The sequence below is a fragment of the Danio rerio genome, chromosome 21 (assembly GCF_052040795.2).
Source record: "Danio rerio strain M-AB ecotype USA chromosome 21, GRCz13ab, whole genome shotgun sequence".
Lineage (NCBI taxonomy): Eukaryota > Metazoa > Chordata > Actinopteri > Cypriniformes > Danionidae > Danio > Danio rerio.
Genome location: NC_141041.1, coordinates 42048509 through 42062989, shown reverse-complemented (window position 1 = coordinate 42062989; position 14481 = coordinate 42048509). Strand labels below are relative to the sequence as shown.

General features: G+C 39.0%; 1 protein-coding gene and 1 long non-coding RNA gene across 25 annotated transcripts in view; one reads left to right on the top strand and one right to left on the bottom strand.

The window, feature by feature from the left end:
- Positions 1-14481, top strand: part of dbn1 (drebrin 1) — a 175742-nt gene that overhangs the window by 40146 nt on the left and 121115 nt on the right. The gene's annotated exons all lie outside the window — the stretch shown is intronic.
- The window catches only part of LOC147832006 (uncharacterized), an 80195-nt gene continuing 78039 nt past the window's right edge, over positions 12326-14481 (bottom strand). The window contains exon 3 of the long non-coding RNA XR_015520639.1: positions 12326-14199. This is a non-coding gene — a long non-coding RNA (uncharacterized LOC147832006). The remainder of the gene's footprint in view (positions 14200-14481) is intronic.

Below are 14481 nucleotides of genomic sequence, written 5' to 3'. Positions count from 1 at the left end.
TATCAGCTTATAAAGGGCAATTTATAATGTTATCATTATCAGCAAACAGCCCTGATTGTGGTTATTGCCGGCATCAACTTTAGAGGACTTCCTGACTTTATTTGTGTAGCTGAAAAGCACAATTTGTATTTAAATTGATAATTGACTTCTAAATATACAAAATTGGTATGGGTATTTGCCAAATTTCCATGTTCCATTATTCCCTAATATGTGAAACTGCACCACCAACATAGCCTCATTCTGATAACATAGCTCATATACATTTCTGGAGATCGCGAAGTATGTAGCCAGAGGTACCTATGGCTGGATTTTGTCTTTAAAATGAACACTACAGGGTGGTATGATGCCTACCTTTTCACGCTTACCAGCTGACTGCTTACTTCCAAATTGACGGCTTTCCCGCTGTTACCAGTTTGTCCAGTTAGCTCGTCATGTAGGTCGGCTGATTTGAGACACAAAGAGGAGTTGACCACGATGATGGGGTTTGAGTCCAGTGAAGAACGGTTCCAGAAAGCAGGTAAGACAACAAAAAGAAGCCATAAAGTAACATAAACAAGTAAATAACAGGGTGAAAACGTGGTAAAAATCAGGTGAGGGCTTTTCTCTCTCTGAATTGATTTTGAAAAAACTAGGTTGGGTTTAGGGAAGGAGGAGGGTGGGTCAGTCGATCGGTCGTTCAGTCAGTCAACAGCAGCCTCTGGTGGGAGTGCAACTGCTCTAGATAGTTCTAGGAGGTGTTAATACCAAACCACTTTGATGACAGATTTTGGCTAAGCCATTGTAGGCTGATCAAAACAGCACTTTCTGATATTTTGCAATGTGGTCTGGCTGGTTTGTCCATTAATGTCGTCCTATTGCGCCCATTTTTGTGATCACATGATCTGTTAAAACAAAATCGCATTACATTTTTGATGCACATGCTGGAATTTATTTGGCTGATGTGTTTCTATTATAGTTTATATACATTTTGTGCATAAGTTTGTACTTTTGTAAAGAAGTTTCTGCTTGTATTTGGCACAGTTGTCAGGTGATAGATCAAAATGTGCATAAAAATAAGGGGATGAAAATATTGCTAGTTAGCGGAGTGAAGCAGCTTTCAGACTGGACGTGGAAACCCATTCATTTCAATGGCTTGTGGTGCACAAGGGTAGTTTGCAGCTGTGCCAGCAAAAGTCTAACCGATGACTTGCTTGCATGCGCACCACCACCAACAACTAAGCTCAATATTACAATCAGTGGATATTTCACACATGTAAACATTTACGTGATAAAAGCAGGCATGAATTTCTATTTGCGAAAACAAAAACATAGCTCCTGGCACGTATTTGGCGCTCTCCAGAAATGTATATAGAGGTACGCTGGGTTGCCATAAACCAGGGGTGCTCAACCATGTTCCTGGAGATCTACCTTCCTGCAGATTTCAGTTGCTACCCATTTCAAACACACCTGCCTGTAATTATCAAGTGCTGTTCAGGTCCTAATTAATTGGTTCAGGTGTGTTTGATCAGGGTGAGAGCTGTGTTTTGCAGGAAGGTAGATCTCCAGGAACAGGATTGAGCAGCCCTGCCATAAACAGTCAAAATAGTAAATTTTCTGAATATGAGGTTTATACATTGCTATATGTACATTTATACACATACATTATACAAAGTTAGTTAGTAGTATTCAATCAATGTGTGTTTTTTTGAGGATTGGAGATTATTTGGTCAATAACTATTTGAAACCTGGATTCGGAGGGTTTAAAATTAAATACTTAGAAAAATCACCTTTAAAGTTGTCCAAATGAAGTGCATTGCACATTACCAGCCAGGTTTTGATATATTTATATTAGATTATTTTGACCCATACAATGTATTTAATGCCATTGCCAAAAAAATTCTTGTGCTTCATTAAACTGCTTTTGTTTTCCAAGTTCACATGCAAAACACTCCCTTAATCTCAATGCTCACAGAAACATATGCTTCCAAATTAGCGAGAGGTCCTTCTACAGCACACAATGGCATTTTTTGGAACAAAACTCCCAATGCTTGACTTGTAGTGTGACTACTGTGCTGGTGACCAAGAAACAAATCTGTGTCAAGGCCTAGTAGACGCAGCCTGCTGACTCACATATCAGCATCTCGTCCCGAAGGAAGGACCAGCCTCGGCTCTCCACTAATAAGTGATCCCTTATACATTCTGAGGGAAGACTGTTTTCACCAATGTAATCCATATGCATTGCATCCTGTTTTTCCTAATAGCTGGCTAGTACACACGATGGGTCGGAACCACAAGCCAAGTCATCTGTGGCTTCAACATGTTGTTTTCTCCTTCTGACAGATGGCTAGTCAGTATTCAGTGTGAAATGGCGGTACAAATTGTGTTTGGGCTATGCAATTTCAATTGCTGATGCTGGCGAAATCTGTAGAGGGCCACTAACACAAGCTCAATGCAGTATTGTTTCATTTGCTTCCAGTCAGTAAATAGTTGCTTAAAGGAACCATGCAACACATTCTCATGGAATGTGTTAGTATTTTTCCAACCTAAACTCTCTTTAAAATATGTGCCTCAGCCTACATTTTGCAAAAAATAAAATACATTGCCCCGTGTATGTTTTGCAGCACGTTTTAGATGACCAATCCACTAGAGGGCGCCAACAACATTTTTTTTAATCAGCTTTAAAGGGTCACGAAACACCAAAACACATTTTTTGAGCTTTTGACAGTCGTATATGTGTCCCACACTGCTAAAAACACTATTAGGACACCTATATTTCACTAAAAAGTGTAAATTGGTTGTTTTTGCGTTATTTCAAGCAAATTCGTACTTCCTGTTTGAAACGAATTTTTGAAGCTGCGTCACGGTCATGACATAATAGTGTGTATTCCAGCGTGCAGACTGGGCGTCTGTGCCAGAGTGTGTCTTATTACGTCTTACAGTGTGATACATTAATGCATGAGTAAGGCTTGGTTCAAACCAATCAGCGCGCTCTATTGTGCAACTTCATTAATATTCATTTGTGTCACCGTGTTTACACCACAAAGACGCCACGTTGTGTTGGCAAAACAAGCGTGAAGTGTTGCTTTTATAGTTTGCTGCCGTTAAGTTTCGTTTTCATTTTCTCTCTGTGAGAGCTCAGAGTCACGTGTGGATTAACAGTGTATGCGACGCTCGACAACAATAACTTACGTGTCTAAGGAGGAACATTGTTTACCTGAGAGCTGTTCTCATCTGCAAACGCTGAAATCTGGATTTGCTTGTAGTCTTCTCTTCATAAAGACGCGGCTCTAGTTGCTGGTGATTGTCCTGTCTCTACAGATTTGGTAAGTGAGCGACCAGTGCTCTTTGTTTATTCAGTTTGTTCATATCGAATTAAGTTAACTATAGCACTGAGTGCAGAAATGTTAGCACCGCATTTAGTGACCGGAATAACACACGCGGCTTTCTGACGCTACCTGCCGTGTGCATCTAAGTGTCCGGGAAATGCGGAGTTTTTTTTTTCTCTCATTCGCCGTGCGGTATCAAACATTGCATGAAAAATACACGCTTAGAGCAGCTCCTCGAATCAAATATCTCGTTTGTCGCGAGGGGCATGAATGAATTCCCTGAATGAAAGAGCCAAACTGCAGTTAAAGTCCAACATTTATTAATTCAGCAAATAATTCGACTACAGATGTCCATGTAGGTTAAACACCATTGCTTTCTCCTGTCTGTGTGGGTGTGTATTTTGACTCTGAAACTCGCGCGTGCACAAATAGACACTCCCACACCATCCCACTTTAGTTCCTCCGACACTCCCCCCTAAACAGAGCTGGACACGCCCACTTTTCTGACTTTTTCGAAAGTAGAGGTGTGAAAACACCCTGCTGAAACGAGGGGGTTTCATGGCCCTTTAAAGGGCACCTATGGTGAAAAATCGACTTTTCAAGCTATTTGAACATACATGTGTTTAAGTATAGTGTATATACTGTAATATTAGGGTAATATAAACACACACAGTCCTTTTTTTTCAAATTTAACAACATAAAAACGTTGGACCATTTGGAGCGGTTTTCAGATCGACCGCAACTTTACGTAGGAGTGCGGTGCCCACCAATATTGATTGATAGCTGCGGGCATTAACATGTCTCCATAGTAATGCATATACTCATATTGACTAGACAGGACGAGCGCAAAGCAACCGGGAAAAAAAGGTCTGTTCAGTTTGCTAGGATCATCAATCATCATCAGACGTGATCAAGAGTGAGTTTTACAAGTTTAACATGCTTTAAAACGTGTGCACGTGTGTAATGAAGTACAGCGATTCACTTCAGATTCACTTCATCACCACATCCTCGTGTCTCTCTCACTGTCTCCCTGTGTGAATGTGTGTTTGTCTGTCTCTATGCAATATGTGTGTGTGTGTCTGTCTGCGCTACTTGTCTGTGCTATGCGTGTGTGTGTGTGTCTGCCTGCGTCTCTACGCTATGTATGTGCGTGTGTGTCTTCGCTATGTCTGTGCTGTGTGTGTGTGTGTGTGTGTCTGCCTGCTTCTCTATGCTATGCATGTGCGTGTATGTTTGCGCTACTTGTCTGTGCAATGTGTGTGTGTGTCTGCCTGCGTCTCTATGCTATGTATGTGCGTGTGTGTCTGCGCTATGTCTGTGCTATGTGTGTGTGTGTGTGTCTGCCTTCGTCTCTACGCTATGTATGTGCATGTGTGTCTGCGCTACTTGTCTGTGCTATGTGTGTGTGTCTGCCTGCGTCTCTACGCTATGTATGTGCGTGTGTGTCTTGCTACGTGTCTGTGTGTGTGTCTGCGCTGTGTGTGCGTGAACTCATTGTTGCAACTCCACAAAAAAATGCTGATGGTAAAATTCTTACTGTAGTATTTCTCACAAACATTACGTGAGATCTGTTTCCTGAGGCAGCCGAGGGCGTGTTGAGGCATGCTGCTGACAGTCACGTGGGATCGTTGGGCGGGGATGACTCGCCTTAAAGGCCCAGTGCAAAAAAACAGCAACAACCTTTTCCCAGCTATAATACAGACACTTCAAACAGCCATAATAAATACTCTGATGGGTGTTTTGAGCTGAAACTTTACAGACACATTCTGGGGACACAAAAGACTTATATTAAATATGAAAAAAGGGGTAACCTATGTGTCCTTTAATCTACAGCCTCAACAAACCTACAAAAGTTGGAGAGAAAGCATCCTATTATTCAATGATGTATCTCAACTGTTGGGTATCTGTGAAGTCAATCTTCCTGACCGAGATCATGTTTGCAAATAGAATCTACTTTATATAAAGTTGTTCATAGCATCAGGAAAATACAGTTTCGATGAACAGTACAACACACCATCCTATTTCTCCATTGTAAACATGAGATCACATGCAAGTTTGCTGTGCATTAAAGCTTATGAAATTGTAAATTATTATTTGCTGTCAACATTTTTGCAGATCTTAAATACATTACTTAGATTACATTTTGTTGTAAGTTTCAGATACAAGTCTTTCTTATACTTGTCCATGAGAAGGTAGGGCTTGTTGTACAGATACCTAGACCTAAACCTAATCGTGTTTTAAAAGCAAACATAAAGAAACGTGCACTGTGACCACGTACTGTAACCTTGATTTTACATTGCTTTTATCCCTTTTTGTTGAACTGTGCTTCAATGGAATGGAACCTGATCGCTCTGCATCACAAATACAACATTGTAAACTGACCATGCCTGAAAAGTTGTTCAAATGAAGATAGATGAGTCAAACAGATTCAATTACCAATCATAGACATCTTTATTTTGTTTTGAGGCATTTTTTTGGTTTTGTGCAAAATATGTATATTCTGTTGACAATTAGTCCCTATATGTATCATTAGTGTGATAGGGAATATAAAGGTTTTCTCATCATATTACCCCGTAGCATTCATGTTACCAAGAGGCTATTGTCACTTGTTTAACTGCAGTATGTCGAAGTACATTTTGGTTGTGTCTGCTGAATTATGTATTTATTTTTTCAAAATATTCAGCTTGAACCACATCTACTGTTTTGTCCCTTTATGATATTTTATGTGCAGAAATTTGTTTTAGGCCGTACTCACAATAGGTACAGTTGCCTCGAACCAGGCCAAAGCACGCTTGTCCCCCCTCCCGTCTCCCCCGACGGCCCGCACTCACACCACAATCGGGCCTCGACACGCTTACGTCATCGCTGCTGCGCTGTTCAATGAGAAGCGCTCTCACTCAGCAGCACAGTGGAGATTTCTCTAGTTATATCGTTTCAGTCGTTTGGTATGCAGTGAAATGCAATCAAATGTTTCGCCAAACAGTCCTTAGGGATGCCATGACACGCAGTCAGATATTTCGCCGAACAGATCCGTCACTTTTGGCGCTCATAAATAATCATAAAGCTCTCGTGCTGCAGGAATGAGGAGGTCTGCTGAAGGTGCGCAGCTGTCGTGCAGTGAGGGGTTTGCGTCTTTAATAAGCTACGGCAGTTTTCGCTCACTGAACAGTAAGAATGACTAATAAATTCATATGAAACAGTGCCTTAAAAGACACGTCTCGCTTTCAGTTTCGGGCTTTGGCGCTTTTTGCACTCACACTACAAACATACCGACACTACAAAAGCCCAAGTGAACCGTGCTCAGAACCACCTCTTCCAACCGGGCCAGGGCCGGCCAAGTGAACTGTGCTTAAGCCCGATTCAGCGCACTCACACTTCTCAAACGATCCGGGAAACGGGCCTAGGCACTAGTAGGCCCTTAAAAGGTACAGTACCCATACATGTCAACCCTCCCATATTTCCCGGGATTCTTCTGTATTTTACAATTCTATCTTGCTATCATACCAAAAACAAAAAATATATCTCTTGTATTTTTAACCTTTCTATGAAGGGTGGCAATAAACATCAAAGAGCCGATCCTCACATACCCCTTACCGCCGAACCACCAGGGGACGCCCCTTACTCTTAAATGTGAATCTGCACTGTGCTTTCATTTTATTTAGGCATGAAAACACTTTGAAAGAAATATAACATGGGCAGTATCTGTTATTTTTACTTCCCAGTGTTGACAGGCATGACAGTAACCCTTTTTGATGGGCTTACCTGTTGACTCAGTTCACACTTTAAAAGGGTACTTAAGTTTGTTAAGAAACAGTAACCAATCAACTATTTAAATAAACTTAAGTGGCAAGTAAAGATTTTACAAAAATGCATATCAATGAGATTAGTCTGGTTACCAACATCCTTTAAAAGATCTTTGTGTTCAACAAATAAAGAAAACTCATGCTGTTTTGAAGCATAGTAAGTGAAGGTGAGTAAATTTGTTGTTTTAGGTCTAAGTCTATTCCTTTAAGATTCTTTAAAATAAATCACAGTTTATTTTCTTAACAGAAGTCATATTTTAAAAGTGAAAAGTAAATTTCCCAAATGTCCCATTACTTCATAAAAAACATGTAAAAAATGGAATGAGGCTGTCGACTCAGTTTACATTGTAAAGGAGTACTTAAGTTTGTTAAGAAACAGTAATTAATAAACTGTTTGAATAAACTTAAGTAGCAAGTAAAGATTTAACAAAAATGCATATCAATGAGATTAGTCTGGTTACCAACATCCTTCAAGAGAAAACTCCATTTTGAAATATACAGAGAGTGAGTAAATGATGAGTCAAATCGAACTATCCCTTTAAGGTTCAGAAGTGCTCATTCTTTACAATAAATCACAGTTCATTTTCATAATAGACGCCATATTTTAAAACTGAAAGGAAAAATTCCCAAATGTCCCATTACTTTCTAAAAGAAAAACCATGCTGTAAGAAATGGAATGAGGCTGTGACTCAGTACTCCATTTCCTGTTATCGTCTGAGGAAAATACCAGATATGGTGAGAGAATAATACCTCGTTCAGTCACCCATAATCCCGTACATTGTGGTGAATCATGTTTTTTGTGGTTCCGACTCAATTTTAATTATATTATCACAATCACAAAGAGCCAGAGATGATTCATTCACTAGCTTTACAAGCCCTCCTGCACTGAAAGAGCTGGTACTTCCAGTGCCATTTCCATAAAGTTGTACAATTCTTTCAAATTTGCATGGCTGTTTTTTACAAGGTCTTAAATGTGTTGGCTGTACAACACTAAAGCAACACAGCTGTATTAGCCGGCCAATCTAAAAGTTTTACTATGTCTGAGTTAATCAAACGTCCCGTGGGTATTGTTCTTTTTTTTTTACTGAAGTGATTGTAAATCATTAACAAAACATTTGTGAGTGGACAGATGTGTGCTGGATTTATGTTGGGATGAGTGGGTTGACTGGAGCATCAGGCTATTCCTGATCATCCCTTTGTTGTTAATGCTGTCTTACTCACAGCTGCATCTGCCAGGTCCACCATATTGTTTCGCAGAGACGTTTCCTTTGTGGGTTTTATTGATGAAGTGGAAGTGACCCCTGCGGATGTGCGATCGGCCCACTCGCTGGCGGACATCTGGACGGTCACGGCAGCACTGTCCACACAGATGGCCCTTTCAGGGCTTCTAGTCAAAAGATTGCAGGCCAACGCATGCACTGACATTTGAGAGGCTGATGAAAGCTCCACTCTTGCCACTGATCCTGGAAACACTTCAGAAAGGATTTCGAGGATCAGTAGATTTGTTGTGTTTTTTTCAAGTTGAAATATTCAAGCAATTTTTAAAAAATGTAATATATATTGCTTGAGAATTGGCACTTATCAAGATAATATTTTTTAAAATCAGTTGTTGATTGCAAAAAATAAAAAATAAAAAAATAAATCCTTACTTAGATTTTTTGTCGTTTCTTTTCATTCATTTTCCTTTGAATAGCAAATGTTTTACACGGCAAATGCCCTTCTAGTAGCTGTTTCTAGTCCAAATATCTACAAATTCTTAAATCAAGAAGCATTTTCTAGACGAGAAAAGCATATTGTCTTGTTGTCAGAAATAATATGTCAAAATAAAGTAAATTTTTGCTTGAAACTTGTTAAACATCTGTCTTTCGGATGAGACGTTAATCTGAGGTCCTGACTATCTTTGGTCATTAAAAACCCCAATTAAGAAGGTTGCTGCTTTGAGTCCCAGCTGGGCTAGTTGGCATTTCTGTGTGGAGTTTGCATGTTCTCCTCGTCTTTGTGTGGGTTTCCTCTGGGTGCTCCAGTTTCCCCCACAGTCCAAAGACATGCATTATAAGTGAATTGGGTGAACTAAATTGGACATAGTGTATGAGTGTGTGTGAATGGGTGTTTTCCAGTAATGAGTTGGGACTAGAAGGGCTTCTGCTGTATAAAACATATGGTGGAATAGTTGGTGGTTTTATTCTGCTGTGGGGACCCCTGATAAATAAAAGGAAAATGAATGGTTGAAACTGTTATTATTATTTTCCATCATAAGGGGATCTGAATGTGCAGAGATCTCATTTTTTGACAGAAAATGCTGACATACTATTGGTACTTAAAATAAATAAATAAATGAATGAATGAATGAATGAATGAATGAGGGCGAGGCAGTGGTGCAGTAGGTAGTGCTGTCGCCTCACAGCAAGAAGGTCGCTGGGTTGCTGGTTTTAACCCTTGGCTCAGTTGGCGTTTCTGTGTGGAGTTTGCATGTTCTCCCTGCCTTCGAGTGGGTTTCCTCCGGGTGCTCCGGTTTCCCCCACAGACTAAACACATGTGGTACAGGTGAATTGGGTTGGCTAAATTGTTCGTAGTGTATAAGTGTGTGTGTGAATGTGTGTGTGGATGTTTCCCAGAGATGGGTTGCGGCTGGAAGGGCATCCGCTGCGTAAAAACTTGCTGGATAAGTTGGCGGTTCATTCCGCTGTGGTTACCCCGGATTAATAAAGGGACTAAGCCGACAAGAAAATGAAGAAATAAATGAATGAATGAATAAATAAATAATGCATTTGCATCCTATAGCTAAGAGAAGTAGACAAAGTCTTAGTTTGTTTAAATTAAAATTGCTTATTTAATTTGTATGTTATCTTTTAAATTTGATTAAGAATTTGTTTTGACATCACAGTTTAGTCTTGTGATTTGGCAAAAAGATGTTTGTATTTTACAAATCAATTAAAATAATAAAAAGACAGGTGTTTATTTCTAAAATCTCAACTCATTTAGTTAAGAAAAAGAATCATATTAAATCATGAATTGAGGTAATCGTTACATCCCTACAAACCATTATTGTCTCTATTATTTAGTCATTGTCCTCTGGTTGGTCTAGTTATCCAATCACATCATTTATTGAGGCAAAATCACATGAGTTTTTTCCTAGGTCAAGGAACTTATTTTGTAAAACTGTTTTCATTATTTAAAAATGGACCTTAAAATAGGTAGATGAAAACATAACAATTGCTGTGTGAATACACCATTAATCAATGTTAAAATAATTGTTGGGTATCAATACAGATATCTAGATTGAGTCATGCTGTCATTCACAGCTTTGATTTAATTTGATTCTGATTCATTTTGGATTTTTTTATTGCTTGTTAGACTGATTGAATTGTATTTGCTTAAATCATAAGGAAGAAAAACATATGATTTTAATTCATCTCAATTACGTTAATTAAACATAATTGACCTGCTAAGTTAGCTTGTTTTGAGAGTGTGGCAACAGCTTTCATGCACGTTTTTGATCATCGAAAAAGATCCAGCTCACAAGCATAATTTATCCGCAAATCAGACCACACTAGTTGCATTTTTTAGTCACGATCATGTGAAGTTTTTAACTTTTATGACATATGAATGGAGTTACAAATCACCCACCAACAAATGAAGCTTAAAAGGGTTAGTTCACCCCTAAATCAAAAATCTGCCATCATTTACTCTCCCTCATGTCTTTCCAAGCCCATAAGAAATTACTTAATCTTTGGAACACAACCGATGCTATTTTTTAATCCAATCTGACAGATTTCTGTCCCTCCAATGAGAGTCTGTTCACCCAAAATCCTATTGCTGAGGACTTGTTGTCACATATAATTATTGGCGAGTTCATTAATTGATTGCACAAATATTTCCTCAGCCAATCGCAATCATTCCTTGTAGGTTTATATCAGAGACGCTCTTCATTGCACCTCATGATTGTCTCTTTACACCTCAAGCGGGTGTTGTTTTCGCTTCGCATTTTACACAGTAACAGCAGGCAATCCTTGGGTTATTTAAAGCACTGACTCAGATTAGTTTTTCTCTCTCTCGATATTTCTCTGCTTCAAAATAGAAAATGGTTTATCATTCATGGCAGCTGAAGACAGGAGTGTGTTGACTGCTAGACATGGTTAGATTATTGTGCAATGATTAAAAAAAATATCAATGGTGGTGAAAACCTCAGTGGGTCTGGTTTGTGAAAAGACTTGGATGTCAAACGCTGCATGTTTTTTAGTAGCGTAACCTACCTTTTTGATTAGTGCTTTGTGGCTAATAACTGGGTTTTATGTGCCATCAAGCTGATTGATTCAGGCTTTTGTCAGCATTGTAGAGGCAAGCTGTAGACTGCAGTCGACGATAATGACTCGCATTTATCACAGAGTTTGTAAGAGGACTCGATGTTCAGAGAGGATTGATCATTGCATTTTTACAAATATGCCTTTAAGTGATGCTATATGAGCCATTCATGAAAATGGACAGAGATGTTGACTTAAAACTTGCTTCTCTGTATAGACCATTTGCTGCTTTAGAGATGCTATTTAACTATTTAATGACAGCTTATTGGTTAAATTAGCATTATTAGCCATTTTACGTGATTTAACAGACTTTTTTATTTAATTGTTATTGTATATTACATTCATTGTGTTTTATTTTAATGGGACGGTTCAGTCAAAAAATTTAATTCTGTCATTGCTTAAGGCCAGTTTATACTTCCGCGGCTTCTTGTCGTTGTGTACAAGAAGGACATTTATCTAAAACTGACAACAAGACATACAGCATTTTTCAAATTCGCAAAAATGTAGACATCGCCCTCCTGCGGAAGTGTGCAATAAACCATAACCGAATCAACATATTTTAAGTTTTGCAAACATGTAGCCTCAGGCACAAATTTCTAATGAGCCTGGGTCGTTATTTGATTTACCTGAAAATGTTCTAAACTTAAAAGTGTTTCTTTCTTTAGTCAGATATAAATAAATGTGTTTTGAAGAATGTTGGAAACCAAACAGATGTTGGTCAACAGGGAAAATCGATTATTTAGTCAGCAACATTTTTAGACATCTTAGCGAATCATGCGCTGGGTGCACAGACTTTTTGCTCATCCTTAAAATAGCAAAAAGGAAATTCAGCCGTGCCCTAAGTGCGTACATTTTCAAGTTACTCTTTTCAAAATATGCTTTTCTCTATTTTTTTGTTTGTTTGTTTGTTTGTTTTAAGCCAACAAGGGAAATCTGGAACAACTTAAGTCTAAATTGCAGTAAGTTACTCAGAGTTTTCAATTTTAGCTCCATTTTAGCTAGGTATCCCTTCAGTGGTTTAAAACTAAAAATTTAAATTAGCTCATTATTTACTCCCTATTTTAAGTTGCTGCAATGATACATCGACTGATTTCTAATTGTATTAATTATCAGTTTAACATCTGCACCTAATAAAGTGTCTATTTAAATTCCCAAATATTTATTTCTTATTAATTTACCATCACAAAGGCACAACGAGGATGATCAGGATGATTTCTTTTTATTTTATTTTTACCTTGAATTTAATGAGTTATATAAGGGTGTGGATTTCCTTCATGCCTCTTTGCATTTCTGTACTCATGCCAAACTAACCAGACCAAACAACTCAAAACAACGTCTGCATTAGATTAATTAACCATCACAAAATTACTGAAAGAATGACTGCCCATGTTTATCATCCAGTGAATTGTTTTGGAAAGCGGCTGAGAGTGAGATGTGTGTGTTTACATGGTGTGATTTGGGAACATTTTTAATTTTATTTTTAAGTGGAACTCAAGCAGCAGTAAGCAAACAGTGTAATTATGTTTGCGTAAGAGTCAGTGCTTCACTTTGGCCAATCTGACAAAAAAAATAAGGGTGCTTTCACATCTGTAGTTCGCTTCATTTGGTCCGGACCAAGGGTAATAAATGATACATTGTTGCATCTTCTGCCGTCTTTGGGTCGTTTTACACCACACTGCTGGCTTTGGTCCGAACCAGTTGAAACGAACCAAAATCCAGTCATCTGGCAAAATCCACATGTCTCATTGGCCAGATGTTGTTGAACATATTTCCTAAACAGCTTATTGATTGGTCAGAATTCACGTGCAGGAAAATGCCAGTGAACTCCCGCAGTTAAACAAAACCTTTTACTCTGGAGGGATGACTGCGCTGGCTAATTGTATCCCTGCTTTAGACAAACTATACATTACGAAAATGAAGCGCGGCCGCGGCTGGAAAACGGTGTTTAATGCATCGCTCGTCACTTCAGGAGGAGACGTGAATTAATTTAGCTAAATTTTGCGACATGGTCATCTTGCGGAAATATTACCAACGATCCATCAGGTAATGTTTTCCCCTCTCTCTCTCTCTGTTGGTAAAGCACTGTCAAATATTTTTCCTCCATATCCCATAATGCACAGCACATCGGCCTACGGCAGCTGAATTAGTCCAAAACGCGCAGTACTTTTTGCGGTTGGACCTGTTTTAGTACGGATCATATTCTCCATTCCAGGGTTCGTTTGAAAGCGTATCGAGACCACCTCTTCAAGCAGGTCTCGGTATGCTTATTTGGTCTGCTTTTGGTGTGCACTCAAGTACGATTGCTGCATTCTCACCTGCCCAAACGAACTGTACCAAAAGGGGAAAACGAACTCTAGTACGATTCAATCAAACTAAAAAAGGCAGGTGTGAAAGCACCCTAAGAAACGGAGGTTGTTGAACTATACAGTATGCGGTAAATTTTACAGCAATTTTTTACACTAAAGTGTTGGTCAATGACTTGCCTGATTAGCACAGTTATTAATCTAGTTAAGCCTTTAAATTACACTTTAAGCCCAATACTAGTATCTTGCAAAATAACTAGTAAAATATTATCAACATAGGCTCATTCTGAAAATGTAGCCAAAAGTACATATGGCTGATGAACGCTATGGGGCGGTATGACGCAGTTGCTTTTCACGTTTACCAGCAGACTGCTTGCCTCCGTATGGATGGCTCTTCCAATGTCATCAGTTTGTCCCATTAGCTCGCCATGTAGGTCGGTGGACTTGAGATGCAGAGAGAAGTTGACCACAAAGACGGGGTTCAAGTCTGGCAAAGAACAGTTGCAGAAAGCAGGTAAGACAAAAACAGAAGCCAAAAAATAAAACAATCAAGTAAATAACAGGGTGAGAATGTGGTAAAACCAGAAAAATGTGGTAAAAATCAGGTGAAGGCTTTTCTTTTTCTGGATTGCTTTTTTAAAACTGTCGTTGGGGTAAGGGAAGAGGGTGGAGGGTTTTGAAAACACTATTGGTTGGGTTTAGGGAAAGAGGTTGGGTGAGTTAGTCGATCGGACAGTCATTCGATCAGTCAATAGTCACTCGACAACAT